This window comes from Symphalangus syndactylus, chromosome 3 (assembly GCF_028878055.3).
Source record: "Symphalangus syndactylus isolate Jambi chromosome 3, NHGRI_mSymSyn1-v2.1_pri, whole genome shotgun sequence".
Lineage (NCBI taxonomy): Eukaryota > Metazoa > Chordata > Mammalia > Primates > Hylobatidae > Symphalangus > Symphalangus syndactylus.
The window spans coordinates 20793014-20812633 of NC_072425.2; the positions used below are offsets into that span (position 1 = coordinate 20793014).

Sequence of the window (19620 nt, forward strand, 5' to 3'; positions counted from 1 at the left end):
TATTTTGATATGGAGTCTCATTCTGTCTCCAAGGCTGGAGTGCAATGGCACAATCTTGGCTCATTGCAACCTCTGCCTTCCAGGTTCAAGCGATTCTCCTGCCTCAGCCTCCTGAGTAGCTGAGATTACAGGCATGGGCCACCACCTCCAGCTAATTTTTTTTTGTAATTTTTAGTAGAGATGAGGTCATTTCAGCCCAGAAATGATCCCACCTCACCTGCCCTCCTGGCCCAAGAGGGCAAGAGGTGGTCGGCTCTGCCAGATCCTAAGAAGGGGCCCATGTTGGTCAGGATGGTCTCAAACTCCTGACCTCAGATGACACTCACCTCGGCCTTCCAAAGTGCTGGGATTAGAGGCATGAGCCACTGCGCTGGGCCTCATTATTCTCATTTTACAGATGAGAATAAGGCTGAGAGAGAACAGGTGTCTTGTCCAAGGTCACACAGCTGAGAAGTCCTGGTGTTGAACCCCGGCCTGGGTGGCTCCTGGGCCAGGTCTTCCTACCCCAGTAGTGGCCTCTAATAGTGGGTTTATGAGTGTAAGCCCAAGACTGAGTGTGAGGGTGTGCCAGTTGTGTGGTGACTGAGAGTGTCTGCGGGCGATTGCATGAGAGCGTATGTGAGTTTGAGGGTTGGGGGTTGCATATGAGGCCCAGAAGCCAGTCCTGGTCCCTCCAGCATGGCCGCCATCCCCATGGCCCTATGGCATCTGCTCTGTGTAGAGACAGGTCTAAATAACCCCGTGGGAGGAGCTGCAGAGATCTGGGGTCCAAGGAGGAGGCTTGTGCATAGACAAGCAGGGGCAGGAAGACCCTGGCTCGGGAGCCACCCAGGCCAGGGTTCAACACCAGGACTTCTCAGCTATGTGACCTTGGACATGACACCTGGTCTCTCTCAAGTGTGCATAGACAAATAGGGCACAGCCCAGAAATGACCCCACCTCACCTGCCCTCCTGGCCCAAGAGGGTAAGAGGTGGTCACCCTGACTAAGAGGGGCCCAGCCACATTGGCAATCTCAGACCCTGTTCCCTCCTCAGCCCATAAAAGTCTGTCCACATGAGGCCCCCAGACACCTCCACCCTTCCAAGTGGCAGCCTCATCCTTTCCCAGAGGGCAGTGGATCTGCATTGTGTCTAAGATTCCTGCAATTTGGGGCCCCCGAGTCCTACAATTCTTCCCTAGAACATGAAGGACCCAGGGCAAATTGGGATGGTGCCTGGGGAAAGGCAGGCAAGCTTGAACTCACCACCGCCCACTTGTGGCCTGGGAGGCATGGGCGCTTGTCCTCTCCAAGGCTCAGCCTCCCCATCTGTGAAATGGGAGTGGCAACACTGGCCTTATGAAAGGCAGGAAAGGCTCACACTCAGGGCTACCTGGGTTCAAACCTTCATTCTGACATTTGCTAACTGTGTGAGCTTGTGCAAGTGACTCACTCTCTCTGTGCTTTAGTTTTTCTCATCCACAAAATGGGGAACTAATAGTATCTACTTCTTAAGGTGCCTACGAGGGTTAAATGAGTTCATATATGTGAAATCCTTAGAGGATGCATGCCCACAGGAGGTGGAAGGGCTCTGTGTGTTTGTTATTACTCTTGTCCTTATTATTATTATTTTTTACCTTGCAGGGTTCGAGTGAGCATGACACGGAATGGATGCAGCAGTGTCTGCTGGAGCCCAGGACATCTTGGCTGCCCCTTCCAGCCTAGGGGGGAAGGCAGGGAAGACACAATGAGGATAGACCCGGGAACCTCCCAGTCACTGTGACAGCCTCTACACATGCGTCCCTCCCACGGGCTTAGAGCCATCGGCTGAGTGTGTGTTTTGCATCTCGTGTCTCCTTTAGTCTAACAGCAGCGTGGGAAGGCACAGAGGAGCCTCATCCCCATCTTTCAGATGAGGAAACTGAGGGCTTCCAGAGTCTTTTTCTGCCCCTGGAAGGTTGAAGTGGAAAAGCATTCAAGTCAGAAAGACCCTGAGCGCTCCTCGCTCTGCAGCCCGGGAAGGTTTCCCTCTTCCCTGAGGCTGTGGGGCCAGTATCTGAGACCTGCTGGAGAAGGGCTTGGAGACTGCATGGAGCCTCAGACAGAAAATGTGCTGTGATTGCTGAGCGATGCCTTCCACGGATGCAGGAGTGTGACATGGTGATGTGTGACTTTGGTCAACCTGTTCCCATTCATCTGCCTGACCTAGTGTGTGGCTTAGAGACGGGAGCCACTTCTTTATGGTCCCAAAGGAGACAGTGTTCAGCAAGGGAAGACTCTGCCCAGCCCAGCTGTCTCCCCACCTGCCCCTGGATTGTTTCCGCTTTCTTAACTCAGTGCCTCTGCCATCAATGGTCCTGGCTGCTAGGAAGCCAGTCATTCAGAGGTGACTGAGGAGTTGGTCAAGAGGCAGCCCCGGCCTTGCCTCTGCCCCCATGGCCTCTCACTGTGGAATCTGTGTTATCCAGGAAACTCAAGAGCTGCGCCAGGGAGAGGTAGGAAGAAAGCAGGCCTTTGGTACACCATCGGGCTGTACTCCTCACCCACGGTCTCTGGGTGCAGACCCAACAAGACTGCTCCCACCTCGCCCGGGGCACCACGTGAGTTTATACAGCAGATACCAGCAAGACCGCCAGAGCCAGCAGGAACACAGGAAATACACACAGATGCACACACCCATCGAGCAAATATTGGAAATTCACTTTTGTGCACAGATACCTATATGGTCACAGATACATATAGTAACAGAGAATTCAGAGAATAGAGTGTAACAAATGTCCATGCACCCACCACCCGAGTCAATATGTTAACAATTTGTTAGTTTTGTTTTAGACATTTTTAAATAAAAGAAACAGATGTTGAAGATTCTTTTTCCTTGAGACAGAACCTCACGCTGCTGCCCAGGCTGGAGTGCCATGGTGCAGTCTCAGCTCACTGTAACCTCTGCCTCCCGGGTTCAAGTGATTCTCCTGCCTCAGCCTCCTGAGTAGCTGGGACTACAGGCGCACAGCACCACACCTGGCTAATTTTTGTATTTTTAGTAGAGATGGGGTTTCACCATGTTGGCCAGGCTGGTCTCAAACTCTTGACCTCAGGTGATCCGCTCACTTCAGCCTCCCAAAGTGCTGGGATTACAGGCATAAGCCACTGTGCCCAGCTGAAGATATTTTAATTGAAGTCCTTTTTATCCCCCTCCCGTTTCATTTCCCTTCTCTATAAAGAGGCAGAGCCAGAGGCTGGAGTGCCATAGTGCAATCATGGCTCACTGCAGCCTCAATCTCCTGGGCTCAAGAGATCCTCCTGTCTCAGCCTCCCAAATGCTGGGACCACAGGCACATACCACAATGCATGCTAATTTTTAAATTTTTTGTAGAGACAGGAGTCTCGCTATGTTGCCCAGGCTAACCTTGAACTCCTGGGCTCAAGCAATCCTCCCACCTTCGCCATCCAAAGTGCTGGGATTACAGGCGTGAGCCACTGCACCCAGCCTCTAAGTTCACTAAAACCATAAACAATATATAGTACTGCTATTTGTATGGTTTAAATTTTTAAATAAATAGTGTCTGATATGGTTAGGTTTTGTTTCCTCACCCAAATCTTGGTTTGAATTGTAATCCCCATAATCCCCGCATGTGAAGGGAAAGACCAGGTGGAGATAACTGAATCGTGGGAGTGGTTCCCCCATGTTGTTCTCATGATAGTGAATGAGTTATCATGAGATCCAATGGCTTTATAAGGGGCTCTTCCTGCATCACTCGACACTTCTCCTTCCTGCTGCCTTGTGAAGAAGGTGCCTTGCTTCTCCTGTGCCTTCCGCCATGACTGTGACTAAGTCCCCTGAGGCCTCCCCAGACATGTGGAACTGTGAGTCACTTAAACCTCTTTCCTTTATAAGTTGCCCAGTCTTGAGTATTTCCTGACAGCAATATGAGAACAGTCTAATACAGTGTCATATTATAATCTTTCAACTTACTTTTGTATTCGTTTCTTAGGGATGCTGTAACACAGTATCACAAACCATGTGGCTTCAAATAACAGAAATTTATCCTGTCCCAGTTCTAGGAGCTAGAAGTCTGAAGGCAAGGTGTCACCGGGGCCATGTGCTCTCTGAGACTCTGGGTAAGATCCTTGCTTCTTCTGACTTCTAGTGGTGGCCGGCAATCCTCGTCATCCCTCAGCTTGGAGTTGTATCACTCCAATTTCCAATTCTTGCCTTTGTCATCACATAGCATTCTCCTCTCTGTGTGTGTCCGTCTAAACATCTCTCTTCTTATGAGGATATCAGTCGCATTGGATTAGGGTCTAATCCAATGACCTCCTCTTCACTTGAATACATCTGACAAGACCCTCTTTCCACATAAGGACACATTCCTAGGTACCTGGAATTAGGACTTTAACATGCCTTTATAGAGGACACGACTCAACCCATAACACTTTTAAAATTCAAAATTATACTTTTTAATAATTACCAGTGTTCAAATATGTAACTCAATTACAAAACTCAATATGTAGCCCAATTTAGTTTACTGTATGGTGTTCTACTTTATAAATAGATAACACAAGCCAGGTGTGGTGGCTTACGCCTGTAATCCCGGCACTTTGGGACGCCAAGGCAAGCAGTTCACCTGAGGTCAGCCCGGCCAAAATGGTGAAACCACCTGTCTACTAAAAAAATACAAAAATTAGTTGGGTGTGGTGGTGCGTGCCTGTAATCCCAGCTACTTGCAATGCTGAGGCAGGAGAATCGCTTGAACCTGGGAGGCAGAGGTTACAGTGAGCCGAGATGACGCCACTGCACCCTAGCCTGGGCTACAGAGTAAAACTCCATCCAAAAATAAATAAATAAATAAATAAATAAATAAATAAATAAATATAAAAATAAATCAATCAATAGGTAACATAGATTTATTTAATTCCTCTGCTGATAGACATGTGAGTTATTCCAAGTTTAACATCCACAATGCTTCCTTGACCAATGTGCTAGGGTTTTAGAGTTCATTCTTAGCAGCAGAACTACTAGTCACATGGTGTGCATATTTCTGACTTTTATAGGTATCGTCAGATTGTAGTATCTTCGAATGTAGTAGTTCAGCTTTCCCAGCATCTTCACCAACTTAATAGTGTCAAACCTTCTGACTTGTGTGAATCTGAGGGGTATAAAATAGAATCTCTTTGTTGTTTTGTGGGGAGTTTTTTGTTTGTTTTTTTGAGACAGGATGTCACTCTATCATCCGGGCTAGAGTGCGGTGGCACGGTCTCGGCTTAGTACAGCCTCAACCTCCTGGGCTCAAGTGATCCTCCCACCTCAGACTCCCAAGCAGCTGAAACTACAGGCATCCACCACCATGTCTGGTTACTTTTTAAAATTTTTTTGGAGACAGGGTCTCACTATGTTGCCCAGGCTGGTCTCAAACTCCTGGGCTCAAGTGGTCCTCCCACTTCGGCCTCCCAAAGTGTTGGGCCACCTCGCCTGGCCTCTCTTTGTTGTTTAATCATCAACAAAGAGAGGTTAAGCATCTTTGATTCTTATGCTTATTCACTCTCCTTGTTTCCTTTTTTGTGTTCAGGTCTTCTGCCCATGTTTCTATTGGGTTGTCTGTCTTTCTCTTATTGATTTATAGGAGTCCTTTGTATCTTTTGGATGTTAACCCTGTATCTGTTATATATGCTGCAAATGCCTTCCCATAGACTATTGTTGGAATTTTAACTTTGCAAGTAGTTTATCTATTGTACAGAAATATTTGATGTGGCTGAGCTTAAACTTCATATTTTCCTTTATGATGCCTAGCTTTCGTGACTTAAGGGCTCCTTCCCTATCCCAAGACATAAGGAAATTTTCCAACTTTTCTTCTGTAAGCTGTTTTTCACATTTAGGTCATTAATTCATCTCAAGTTTATTTTTGTGTGTGATGTGAGACAGGATCTAAGGTTAATTTTTCCATAGGGATAGCTACGTTTCTAAACCCCATTTTTGAATAGTCCATGCTTCCCCTCCACAGACTTGTAATGCCTTTTGATCATACACCAAGGTCCCATATAACTTGGATCAATTTCTGGGTTCCCTTTTCCGTTTCATTATTTGTCCATCGCTGTGTTAACAACCAGGATGTGTTTATTATCAAAGTTTTATCATAAATTAGGACATTGGCTGGGCATGGTGGCTCATGCCTGTAATCCCCAGCACTTTGGGAGGCTGAGGCGGGTGGATCACCTGAGGCCAGGAGTTTGCAACCAGCCTGGCCAACATGGTGAAACCCCCTTCTCTACTAAAAATACAAAAAATTAGCCGATCGTGGTGGCAGGTGCCTGTAATCCCAGCTACTTGGGAGGCTGAGGCAGGAGAATCACTTGAACCCAGGAGGTGGAGGTTGTAGTGAGCTGAGATCACACCATTGCACTCCAGCCTGGGCAACAAGAGCAAAAATCTATCTCAATAAATAAATAAATAAATAAATAAACAAACAAATAAATAAATAAGGATATTGGTTGGGGCAAGACCCTACCTTATTCTAAATCAGATTGGCCTTCACTATTCTTGCCCTTTTATCCTTCTGTGTTAATTTTAGAATCAGCTCAACAAGTTTGATGACAAATCTTATTGGAATTTTAGTTGATTGCACTGATTTTATGACTCAATCGGGAAAAATTAAAGTATATTTGATGATATTGAGTCTTCTTTTCCATGAATATGGTATATACCTTCATTTATTCTTGAGTGTGTGTGTGTTCTTCAATAATACTTTGTATTTTATCCATAGAGTTGTTACACACCTTTTGTTAGTTGATTACTAGGCCCTTACAGTTTTCATATCATCTTTCTTTCTGTTATATTTACATTTTCTTTTTCTTTTTTTTTTTTTTTGAGACGGAGACTTGCTCAGTCACCCAGGCTGCAGTGCAGTGGTGCGATCTTGGCTCACTGCAACCTCTGCCTCCCAGACTCACACCATTCTCCTGCCTCAGCCTCCCAAGTAGCTGGAACTACAGGCATCAGCCACCACGCCTGGCTAATTTTTTTTTTTTTTTTGTATTTTAGTAGAGACAGGATTTCACCATGTTAGCCAGGATGGTCTCGATCTCCTGACCTCGTGATCCACCCACCTCAACCTCCCAAAGTGCTGGGATTACAGGTGTGAGCCACTGTGCCTGGCTACATTTTCTAATTGGTCATTGCTGGTAGCACACTGTGGATTTTCTAGGCTGATTTCATATCCAGCAACCCTAATTTCTTCACTTTATAGTTTCAGACAGAAGGAGAGGGGGTTTTGAATTTGATGAGTTTGCAGCGTCCCAAGGCAGAATGCAGTGTAGACAAGGGATTTAGAGCATGGACATTGCCATCTGACAGGTAAACCTGGGTTTGAATCCTGGATCTGCCACTTACTAGGTGGATAAGTTACTTAACCTCTCTGAATTAATAAGCATTCCCACCCCCACGCTATTGTGAGGAGTCAGGGAGACAAAATGCATTCAAGTGCTAGCATGGTACATCACACAAAGAAAGTGTTTAATTGATGCTCGTTCTTGTAATTGCTACTAACTGGCTTCTCCTGCATTGCTGGGGAGATCATTATCCATAGTAAAAGAAATCAATGCCTACTTCTACTAATCATTAAGAAGCTATCTGGAGTTGCCAGTAATCAGCAGCTTGATCACGAATTAACACCCATATTGTCTGCCGATTTGGAGCTCACATTTAAAACCCATTTGTTTTCTTTGTCTACGCCATTTTAATATACACGGCCTCACAATCAACAAATAAATAGCCTGCCATCAGCCATCGATTTGAGAAACCCTGGAAGACCTCTGACCATCTGTTTGGCCCGCTCCCCTTATATCCTGAGCCACCAAGTCAGATCGAACCAAACATACCCTTCAAGTAATTCCTCCAGCTATTTGCTCATGTTGTGGAACCAGACAAATGGACAGACAGAAACTTAACTGTATTTATATTATCAGTAGATTCACTATACCTTCTAATGTGTTCTAATCACCTGTTTTCACAGGGCCCAAGTCCAATATCTCTGAAGCCCAGTATCCAGAAGAGAACTTGACAGTGGGTGAGGTTGAGAAGGGAGAATGAGAAGGGAGAATGAGAAGGCAGGAGGAATGAATCTGGCTGTGAATCAGGGCTTTCTAAAACACAGCCAATGGAGGACCAGAGAGAACACTCTAAAAGGATTCTGAGCTGGGCGCAGTGGCTCACGCCTGTAATCCCTGCACTTTGGGAGGCCAAGGCAGGCAGATCACCTGAGGTTGGGAGTTCGAGACCAGCCTGGCCAACATGGCAAAACCCCATCTCTACTAAAAATACAAAAATTAGCTAGGTGTGGTGGCAGGTGTCTGTAATCCCAGCTACTCAGGAGGCTGAGGCAGGGAGAATTGCTTGAACCTGGGAAGAAGAGGTTATAGTGAGCCAAGATCATACCATTGCACTCCAACCTGAGTGATAAAGCGAGACTGTCTCAAAAAAAATTAATTAATTAATTAAATAAAATAATTCTGAAGGCTCACATAATGTTTCAAGCCATGACTAAAGCTCAAGCATTTTGTTCATAGAAACTGTCCCTGCCCAAAGCTCCGCCTCCCAGTACCGCCTCCCCAAGGGCTGGAGTAATTGCAACAATAGAATCTGGCTTACAGCAGGCCCTCGGTAAATATCGCTGAAAGCCCACTGCGTGCCAAACGCTGCAAGAAGCCCTTTCTAGACATTAGCGCATTGACTTATCCCAACAAACCACAAAGAGAGTGAACATCCCTACAAGGAAACCACAGCAAAGAAGGGCCAGGGCCAAGATAAGGACTCAGAACCATTCTGTGGTTATTGGTTTAGTTTTGGGTTTTTTTTTTTCCCCCAAATGAATGAGTGCTACTGTAGACTGATAAGCATTACTCTAGTTTCAGTGAGTAACTTCACTGGCCCTCTGAGCACTGCTGCTGGGCGGCTGAGTCATTTAAATACACTGCTGAGCATTTTCACCAGACTGAGAAGTATTCGACTGGGCTGCTAAGTGCTTCTGCTCAGCTGCTAGGCATGGGGGCAAGCTCTGAGCTCATTGGGGGTGATTGGATCACCTGGCTGTGCTCAGGGCAATGACACTGGTATTTCCCTGGGGGAACCCCACTGGCAGAACAACAACTTCCCGAACTCTGGGCAGCAGCTGCTCCGGCTTCATGAAAAAAACTGAGGCAGGCTCCCCTTGTCTCCCCCCAGCTCCCAGAGAGCCTGAGGCACAGCTGGGGCCAGGCAGGGGGTGGGAGGAGGCCTCTGGGGCCCTGATCCACAGGGTTCACCCTGGCAGAAGCTTTGGGGCTCAGGGACCTTCCCCTGATCCTTAAAACCTGCTAGAGTTGGTATTGCCACAGACCGTAATGTAGGGGCTGAAAGAGGAGGCTCCCAGGCAGATGCCCGAAGACATCAGAGGCTCAGAAGACATTGAGTCCACCATGCACTAGCCCATTGCACAGGTGGGGAGAGTGAGGTCCCCAGTGAGACTCTTTATAGGAGCATCTATCAGATCTGCCCTGGTGATAGCATCCTGGCAGACCTTACCCTCCCTTCCCTGGGAAGGGCCTGAAAGGGCCCAGGTATAGCCCATTCCCTCCCTGCTCCATGCCCAACTTGACCTTCCCCTCAGGAGTCCAAGCCACACACTCCAGAAGCTGCCACTGCGGCCCCAGAGAACTCTGGGCTCACCTCCCAAACAACTTTCTGTATGTACTCTTTTCAAAGTTATAACAAATCACTTGTTGATTTTTCCAAGTTTCTCTTATAACAGAAGTACTAAGTACAGGCTTTGTTAAATATACACCTCAGCTATGACCCAGCAATTCCACTCCTGGGTATACACCCAAGATGTGAGTGCCACCAAAAGGCCTGACACACATGTTCATAGCAGCCTTGTTCATAACGGCCCCAAACCGGCAAACTGGAAACAACCCAAATGCCCATCAACAGGAGACTAGATCAATGATTCGTGACACATTTCTACAATGGAGAACTACACAGCAGTAAAAAAGGAACAAACCACTGATACGTGCAACACCATGGGTGAATCACACAATTATAATGATGCTATCTTTCTGCTCCTTGGCTCAGCTAGGTCCAGGGTCTTGTCTCATGACCAGGAAGAATTAAGCATGCAGACACCAGAGAGTGAGTGCAGTAGAATTTATTAAGTGAAAGGAAAGCTCTCAGCAAAAAGAGGTGACATGAGGGGTGGTTCTCCTACCCGAAGGCGGGAAAGTCCCCAATATGGCTGAGCTCAGGGCTTTTTATGGGATCATAACAGGGAATGCATGCTGACTGGTTTTTGAGTATGCAAAAGAGATTAAAGCAAAGACACCACTCAAAGGTGGGCATGATAGTGTAGAAAACCAATTAGGAAAGGGTAGGTAAAATAGGTGAAGGATTAGGATCAATCAGAGGAAAGCATGCCAAATGGAAGGCGGGTTTTCAATCTGGTCTGAGGATTTACCCAGGACTGTCTGTGGCTGGAAGGTTAGGTGTCACTGGAGACCCACCCCTATCTGCCTAGGCATTTGGCTGCCTCCTGTCACTATCAATAACACGGAGTCAAAGACTCCAGGCACAAAAGAGCATTTACTGTATTATTCCATGTCCACGAAGTTCAAGAAAAGGCAAAACTATTCAAGATGATAAAGGACAGGACCATAGTTACCTCTGAGGGCAGATATAGACCAGGAAAAGGTAAAAAGGAACTTCCTGGGACACTGGAAATGTCTATACCTTGATGTGGGTGTGGTTACATGGGTGTATATACATATGTAAAAAATCATCAAACTATACACTTATAAGTACACTTTACTGTATGCATGTTATATGCCACTTTCAAAAATAATTTTGTAAAGTATATATCAGCCAAAACAAAACAAAATACAAGCTCACTGTTAGTCAATAAGTACAGAGGCCTTTAAATAAATTCCAGGTCTCCCCACCCGGAACACCAGCCATTTCTCTCTCTTATTCCTGTGTGTCCATCCCCAGCTGCAACCTGGAGAAACTTCAGGCCCTGACGAGACACCCTGCTGAGGACCTGCCGCCCACCAGTCCTCCCCTGCAAGACTTGCCTATCCTGCTGCTGTGACCCTGCCAGGAGAGTTCCAGGGCCTGTGCCGGGGGCTCTGCTGAGCTTAAAGTTCACTCCGGGTCCTGGGGGATGGACCAGGTGGGTTTTCCTGCCTCAGAGTGGCTCCTGCCCCCGGGTATCCACCACTCAATTGATGGAGGTGGGTGACTCAAGCTCCCGCTCCCCAGCCCACCCCATCTCCTCATTCTTCCCTCTGAGTCCCAGTTTTCTGTCCCCCTTTCCTGGGTCCTTTCCTCAGGAAGGCTGTTAGAGGAGGAGCTCCTGGGCTTGGCAGGAGGTTCACGTGACACACGTTGTCAATTCTGCCCACTTACACACCTTCTAGGCTATCCAGAGGAGCATTCAGCCATCAAACGGTGAGCAACTGGGCCTTCAGCCCATCTCAGTCCTTTCCAGGAACACTCCAGCTTGGGACAAAGCAGAACCATTCTGGGAGCCCACACCCCAAGTTAAGATCACCCAGGAATCCCAAAGAGATGAGGGGGAAATATGAAAGTGAAAGTGTCCCCAGTCCTGTTTTTATACCTCGCATGACAGGGAGCAAACTCTCTGCTAGGGCTGCCTCCCCGCTCCCTAGTTAGTCCTGACCATGAGAATCCTTTGCTCACACAGAGAGGAAATCCGGAGCTTATGGCTGCACCTCTCGTGTGACCACCTCATCCAGGTTTGGCCCGGGCTTTTCTGACTTTAGCACTAGAAAGTCCAGTATTCCAGGAAAACCCTAAGTCCTGAGCAACCAGATCAGTTAGTCCCATGATCCCACTCCTGCCCCCACACCTACCTCCACCCTCTGAGTCACTTAAGAAGCATCATCTCAGCTGGGAGTGGTGGCTCACGCCTGTAATCCCAGCACTTTGGGACGCCGAGGCAGGTGGATCACCTGAGGTCAAGAGTTCGAGACCAGCCTGGCAAACCTGGTGAAACCCCATCTCTACTAAAATACAAAAATAACCTGGGCATGGTGGTGCATGCCTGTGGTCCCAGCTACTTAGGAAGCTAAGGCAGAAGAATTGCTTGAACCAGGGAGGCGGAGGCTGCAGTGAGCCGAGATTGTGCCATCACACTCCATCCTGGCAGCAAAGCAAGACTATGTCTAAAAAAAAAAAAAAAATCATCTCGTCAGGGTTTCATATGTAGCAGAGCAGCTCCCTCGCTGCAATCTATTGAAAGTCAGCCCTCGACACAAGGGTTTGTATTTACCAAAAAAAGAAAAAAAAATAAAAGAATCACCATCTCACGGCTCCTCTCCATGGCACTTGGACAGGTGCCATGTCCAAGCCTAGCACCACTCCACTCTCCCAGGCCTTACTGTGTACCATTTGTTCATTCATACACTTACTGTATTTATTTGTTCATTCATACATGTACCATATTAATGGCTATAAAAGCTAACATTTGTAGCCATTCAGAATGGCCTAGAGACTTAAAGCCTCAGCCCTGGAGTCAAACCAACCTAGATTCACTTCCTGGCTGCGTGATCTTGCATATGTTACTTAACCTCTCTGACATTTCACTTGCTCATCTCAAGGTGGAGACAATACATCTCTACCTCACAGCTGTGTTGTATTAAATGAGACAGTGAGGCCGGGCACGGTGGCTCATGCTTGCAATCCCAGCACTTTGGCAGGCCGAGGCGGGCGGATCACGAGGTCAGGAGATCGAGACCACGGTGAAATCCCGTCTCTACTAAAAATACAAAAAAATTAGCCGGGCGTGGTGGCGGGCGCCTGTAGTCCCAGCTACTCGGAGAGGCTGAGGCAGGAGAATGGCGTGAACCCGGGAGGCGGAGCTTGCAGTGAGCCGAGATTGCGCCACTGCACTCCAGCCTGGGCAACAGAGCGAGACTCTTGTCTCAAAAAAAAAAAAAAAAAAGACAGTGAGTGGGAAGTGCTTACCCTGGGCCTGGCACTTACTGAGTGCTTGGTAAATGTTAGCTTTTATTTAGTATTCATTCATCCAAAACCACATTGATCATGTATTTACTCTATCGGGGCCCTAGTCCAAGCACACAGAAGTAACCCAGACATGTCACCCCCATGCCCACACACACACACCAGGATGCTCACAGGCTGGTGTGGAAAGCGGAGGTGAACGCAGGCAATTATATATAGGTCATCATAAGAAGGGCTCGGAGGAGACAAGGTCAAGGGAAGAACTGCCTGGGAAGCTTCCCAGAGGAGATGATATTTATCTGGGCCTTGCCTGAGAGAAGCTTGGGGGAAGCGTATTCCAGGAAGAGGGACTAGCAAGGGGCAATGGCTAGAATGCCTTATACAACATAGCACACTCAGGAGGTGAGTGACTAACTCAGTACTGCAGGGTCTGGGTTGCACGTAGAGGAGGCCAGAGAAGGAGACAGCCTAGAAAGTTTAGAAAGAGCTTTTCTTTCTTAATAAAATAGGAAAATCTTTAAACACGATAAAATACTGATTTCAACCTAAAAGCCAGCATCATGCTTAAAGAGGAAACACTGAAAGCATTCCCATTATGACCAAGAGTAAGAAAGTGTGTCTGTATTTTTTGTTTTGTTTTGTGGTTTGTTTGTTTGTTTGTTTGAGATGGAGTCTTGCTGTCATCGGCCCAAGCTGGAGTGCAATGGCGCGATCTCGGCTCACTGCAAACTCCGCCTCCCGGGTTCCAGCAATTCTCCTGCCTCAGCTTCCCGAGTAGCTGGGATTGCAGGCGCCCACCATCACGACTGGCTAATTTTTGTATTTTTTTAGTAGAGATGGGGTTTCACCATGTTGGCCAGGCTGGCCTTGAACTCAAGACCTCAGGTGATCCACCCGCCTCGGCCTCCTAAAGTGCTGGGATTACAGGCGTGAGCCACCTTGCCTGGCCATCTGTTTTTAACACTATTACTTAACATTGTTCTGACAAAGTACCAGCCTACACAATTAGACAAGGAAAAGAGAAGTATAAGAATTAGAAAGGAGGAGAAAAATGGGTTATTATTTACAGAATCAACTGAAAAGCCATTATACATAATATAAGAGGCCTGGTATGGTAGCTCTTGCCTGTAATCCCAGCGCTTTGGGAGGCCAAGATGGAAGGATTGCTTAAGGCCTGGAGTTCAAGACCAGCCTGGGCGGCCGGGCACAGTGGCTCACACCTGTAATCCCAACACTTTGGGAGGCCAAGGCGGGCAGATCACAAGGTCAGGAGATCGAGACCATTCTGGCTAACACAGTGAAACCCCGTCTCTACTAAAAATACAAAAAAATTAGCCGGGTGTGGTGGCGGGCGCCTGTAGTCCCAGCTGCTGGGGAGTCTGAGGCAGGAGAATGGCATGAACCCAGGAGGTGGAGCTTGCAGTGAGCTGAGATCACGCCACTGCACTCCAGCCTGGGCAACAGAGCGAGACTCCATCTCAAAAAAAAAAAAAAAGACCAGCCTGGGCAATATAGCAAGACCCTATCTCCACAAACAAGTAAAAAATTAGCCAGGCATGGTGGTGCATGCCCGTAGTCCCAGCTACTCAGGAGGCTGAGGCAGGAGGATTGCTTGAGCCCATGAGTTCATGGCTGCGGGGAGCTATGACCGTGCCATTGCACTGCAGCCTGGGCAACAGGGTGAGACCCTGTCTCAAAATACATAATAATAATACAAGAACTCGTGTGGTGGTTGATTGCAAAATTAGTATATTGTAATTAATAGTCCTCATTAAGGTAAAGAACCAGTTAGAAGAGATAGTGAAAGAGAAGTTCCTGTTTATGATAGCAGCTAAAAAGACAAAATATTTAGAAATCAATGTAATAAAAATAAAATGTATGAGATTTATCGGAAGTGAACATTAATAAATTGCTGTAAGGTACAAATGAGAACTTGAGCATGTAAAATGGTGTCTGTGTGTTCTGATAAAAACGCCAATAGGATTTTTAAAAATAAGCAAGCTGATAAGTTGATTCTAAACTCCATATAGACAATGAATATGACATAAACAAGGAAAATATAAACAAGAAAATTTTGAAAGAAAAGAGTAATGAGTGGGTACTAGTCTAACACATATTAGAACATAAGATCAATCTATGATATTTTAAACACTGGTATTGGCGCATTTTAGACAGATGGATCAATAGAACAGAATAGAAAAATTGAAAGTGGCTGGGTGCAGTGGCTCACTTCTGTAATCCCAGCACTTTGGGAGGACAAGGTGGGCAGATCACCTGAGGCTGGAAGTTGGAGACCAGCCTGGCCAACATGGTGAAACCCCATCTCAGCTAAAAATACAAAAATTAGCCAGACGTGGTAGAGCATGCCTGTAATCCCAGCTACTCAGGAGGCTGAGGCAGGAGAATTGCTTGAACCCAGGAGGCGGAGGTTGCAGTGAGTGGAGACACTGCACTCCAGCCTGGGTGACAGAGCGAGACTCCATCTCAAAAGGAAAAAAAAAAAAAGAATGCATAGTTGTAATGGGTAGAATTGTGTGCCTCCAATAAAAGATACATTGAAGTCCTAACCCCTGGTACTGCAAACATGCCCTTAACTAGAAACAGTATCATTGTAGTTAAATCACGATGAGGCTAATACTGGAGGAAGGACATGTTGGATTAGACCCTAATCCAACGGTTGGTGTCCTCACAAAATGAGTGAATTTTGGACATAGACATACACACAGAGAGAAGGCCATGCAAAGACAGAGGCAGAGATTAGAGTGAAGCTGCCACAACCTCAGGAATGCCAGCAACCACCAGCTGCTAGGAGAAATGCGTAGCATGGTCTGTTCACCAGCATCACCAGAAGAAACGTGGCCCTGAGGACACTTTAATTTAGATTTACAGCCTCCTGAACTTTGAGAGAGTGAATTTCTGTTGTTTTCAGCTACCCAGTTTGTGGGAATGTGTTAGGATAGCCCAGGGAAACTGCTGAAGCGCTCAAATACTACGTATATTACAGGAATTTAGTATATGATAAAAGTGGCATTGCTAATCAATACAAAAAGATAGATTATTCAATCCATAGTGTTGGGACAACCAGAGTCACCCAGAGAGAAAGAGCAGAATCCCTACCTCACATCTTCCACAAAAACAAATTCTAGAATGAAGAAAACCTGGGGGTACTTTACATTCGTACGGTAAAGAAGGCCTTTTAAAGTATGGATTTAAAAAAACTGAATCCAGCAATAAAAAGATCGATAAATTTAGCCACATAAAATTATTTTTAATTCTGCATACAAATAATATAAATAAAGTCAAAAGACACATATAGTATAGACATATCATATGTTATCAACAAAGGGCTGATATTAAGAGCTCCTACATATCAGGAAGAAAAAAAAACCAACCTAATTAAAAGATAGGCAAAGGATATAAACAAACAGTTCCCAGGAAAGGAAATGTAAATGATTCTTAGTCATATGAAAACATGGTCAACCTCTCCTGTAGTAGGAGAAATGAGATTACAGCTATGAGATATTATTTTATATCTAACAGATTGACAAAGATAAAAAGGTTCGATAACATGCTGTGTTGGCAAGAGTGTGGGAAACACACATTCTCATTCATTGTGAGTGGGAGGGCAAATTGGTGCAACCTCCCTGAAGAGCGATTTGGCAATATCTAAGTAAATTCAAAATCCGCATACCCTTTAACCCAACATTTCCACTTCTAGGAATTTACCATACAAATACACTTGCACACGTGCAAATTGATGTATGAATGTGGATATGTGTTGCAGTTTTGCTTATAATAACAATAGATTGGAAACAGCCTAATTTCCTGTCCATAGGGGATGGTGAAATCAATTATGGAACATCCGTTCAGTGGAACACTATGCACTGGTTTAAAAGAAGGGAGCATTTTATATTTCCAGTATGGAGAAGTCTCTGTGATATGATAGTTAGGAGGCAGGGAGTGGGGAAGCAAAGTGCAGAAAAATGTGTCCAGTGCAATACCATTTTGTAAGGTTGGCCATAGTGGCTCACACCTGTAATCCCAGCACTTTGTGAGGCTGAGGCAGGAGGATTGCTTGAGCCCAGTTCAACACCAGCCTGACAAGTATGTCAAAACCCCGTTTCTACAAAAAATAGAAAAATTAGCCAGGCATGGTGGTGCACTTTCTGGTCCCAGTTACTAGGGAGGCTGAGGTGGGAGGATCGCTTGGAGCCTGGGAGGTGAAGGCTGCAGGGAGCCATGATCATGTCGCTGTACTCCAGCCTGGGAGTACAGTGAGAGACTCTGTCTCAAAACAACAACAACAAAACACACACACACACACACACACACACACACAAATACCATTTTGTAAAATATATTTTATGAACATGTCTTCACAGGCATAGAATGTCTCTGGAAAGATGGGCAAGAAACAGGTGACAGAGCCTGCTTTTAGGTAAGGAACTAGGATGTTGGGCTGGGGAAACTGCATATTTTACACATACTATGTGTATGTGGTAACCGTTCAGAAAAAAGAGAGAGAGAGAGAGAAGGAAATGTATATAACTCAGAAAAATCACCAAGAAAGCAAAAGAGTAAAAGTGTTCATCTGAGATCTGAGATTAAATGCCAGCTTCGATATTTTCTTGGACAAGTTATATCCGCTATCTAAACCTTAGTTTCCCCACCTGTAAAATGGGGACAAAAATATTGTCCACCTCAAGGATATACGTGGGGAGGGGATGGGGAGAGACAGCAAGCGTGCAAAAGCGTCAGAAGGCTGACACTTGGTGAATCTAGGAAGGGCATGTACGAGATCATTGTACTATCGCGCATTTCTGGAATTTTGAAAAAAATTCAAAACAAAAAGTTTCCGCCGTCTCCCCCTCCTCCCTCCTCCCCTGATTCATGAGCCCTTTTTTCCAAGCACATTGTACTCCGGGCACCACCAGCCTAGCATAAAGCTGGGGTTGGAAGCCAGGTGACCTTGGTGACGAGGCCACCCCAGCGTCACTGCAGGCCCCTTACCCCTCTCTGTGGGCGCGGGTGAAGAGGGTCCTGTTCCTGCTGGACACCCGCAGGTCGGAGGTTGAGGACCACTGCCCCTGGTTATGTCTTGCAGGGAGAGGACCCAGCTGTCCCCTCTGGGACTGGGAGGACAGACCCCCCGGGGGTGCCAATCCCCGCCCCCCGCCCACCGCGCGGGCTCTCTCCGCGGGGTCTGTGCCGGGACACGCAGGGAACCCCGGCCCTGGCACAGCCCCTATCAGATAAGGCCGCCTCCCCCGCGCTGGCAGCCCCGAGCCGGCGAGGAGTTTACGTAAGCTCGGTTGTTGATGGGAAAAACAGAAGCAGCAACAGGCGTTTCCGGCCTGCTCGCGAGGCGCCGCGGGCCCCAGACGCTGGCTCACCGCAAAGAGGACCCGTCCTGACAGCTCCCTGGCGGCTCGGGCTGAACTCCGGGGGTCCCACGTGTTGGAAGACTAGCTCTCAGGGGGCCACCCAAAGGCTCCCCGCACCCTAAGCCCAGGCCACCCTGCACGTGGGCCCAGCAAGCGGGAGGCAGTTAATGAGTGCTTGTTCTTAACCCTTCTCCTGCCAGCCCCAGCCGCACCGCCTGCGCACCCCCAGCGCCCCTCCCCTCCGCGCCCTCCCAACCCCCCGGGGCCCGGCTCTGGCCCCACCCCCGCCCCGGGCTCAGAGCCCAGGGGACCCGGTCCAGGCATCCATCAGCAGCACTCCATGAATGCCTGCTGCGTGCCCGGCCCTGCTCAGGGGCGGCGGTGAGGGAGGGATGGGAACCAGGAAGGAATTGCGGACTGGGCCTGTGCTGAGAGAAAATTAGGGGAGAACTCCTCTATATACGGAGCCTGCTTTGACAAACCTGACAAAAACAAGAAATGGGGAAAGGATTCCCTATTTAATAAATGGTGCTGGGAAAACTGGCTAGCCATATGTAGAAAGCTGCAACTGGATCCCTTCCTTACACCTTATACAAAAATTAATTCAAGATGGATTAAAGACTTATATGTTAGACCTAAAACCATTAAAATCCTACAAGAAAACCTAGGCAATACCATTCAGGACATAGGCGTGGGCAAGGACTTCATGTCTAAAACACCAAAAGCAATGGCAACAAAAGCCAAAATCGACAAATGGGATCTCATTAAACTAAAGAGCTTCTGCACAGCAAAAGAAACTATCATCAGAGTGAACAGGCAACCTACAGAATGGGAGAAAATTTTTGCAACCTACTCATCTGACAAAGGGCTAATATCCAGAATCTACAATGAACTCAAACAAATTTACAAGAAAAAAACAAACAACCCCATCAAAAAGTGGGCAGAGGATATGAACAGACACTTCTCAAAAGAAGACATTTATGCAGCCAAAAAACACATGAAGAAATGCTCATCATCACTGGCCATCAGAGAAATGCAAATCAAAACCACAGTGAGATACCATCTCACACCAGTTAGAATGGCCATCATTAAAAAGTCAGGAAACAACAGGTACTGGAGAGGATGTGGAGAAATAGGAACACTTTTACACTGTTGGTGGGACTGTAAACTAGTTCAACCATTGTGGAAGTCAGTGTGGCGATTCCTCAGGGATCTCGAACTAGAAATACCATTTGACCCAGCCATCCCATTACT

The 19620-nt window shown here is 46.9% G+C and overlaps 1 long non-coding RNA gene across 1 annotated transcript in view; it reads right to left on the minus strand.

The window, feature by feature from the left end:
* LOC134736173 (uncharacterized) overlaps window positions 1-18473 on the minus strand; it is a 39519-nt gene extending 21046 nt beyond the window's left edge. Inside the window, exons 1-2 of the long non-coding RNA XR_010119980.1 lie at window positions 18376-18473; window positions 1617-1700 (exon numbers count right to left, since the gene is read on the minus strand). This is a non-coding gene — a long non-coding RNA (uncharacterized lncRNA). The remainder of the gene's footprint in view (window positions 1-1616; window positions 1701-18375) is intronic.
* Between the last annotated feature and the right edge of the window lie 1147 nt (window positions 18474-19620).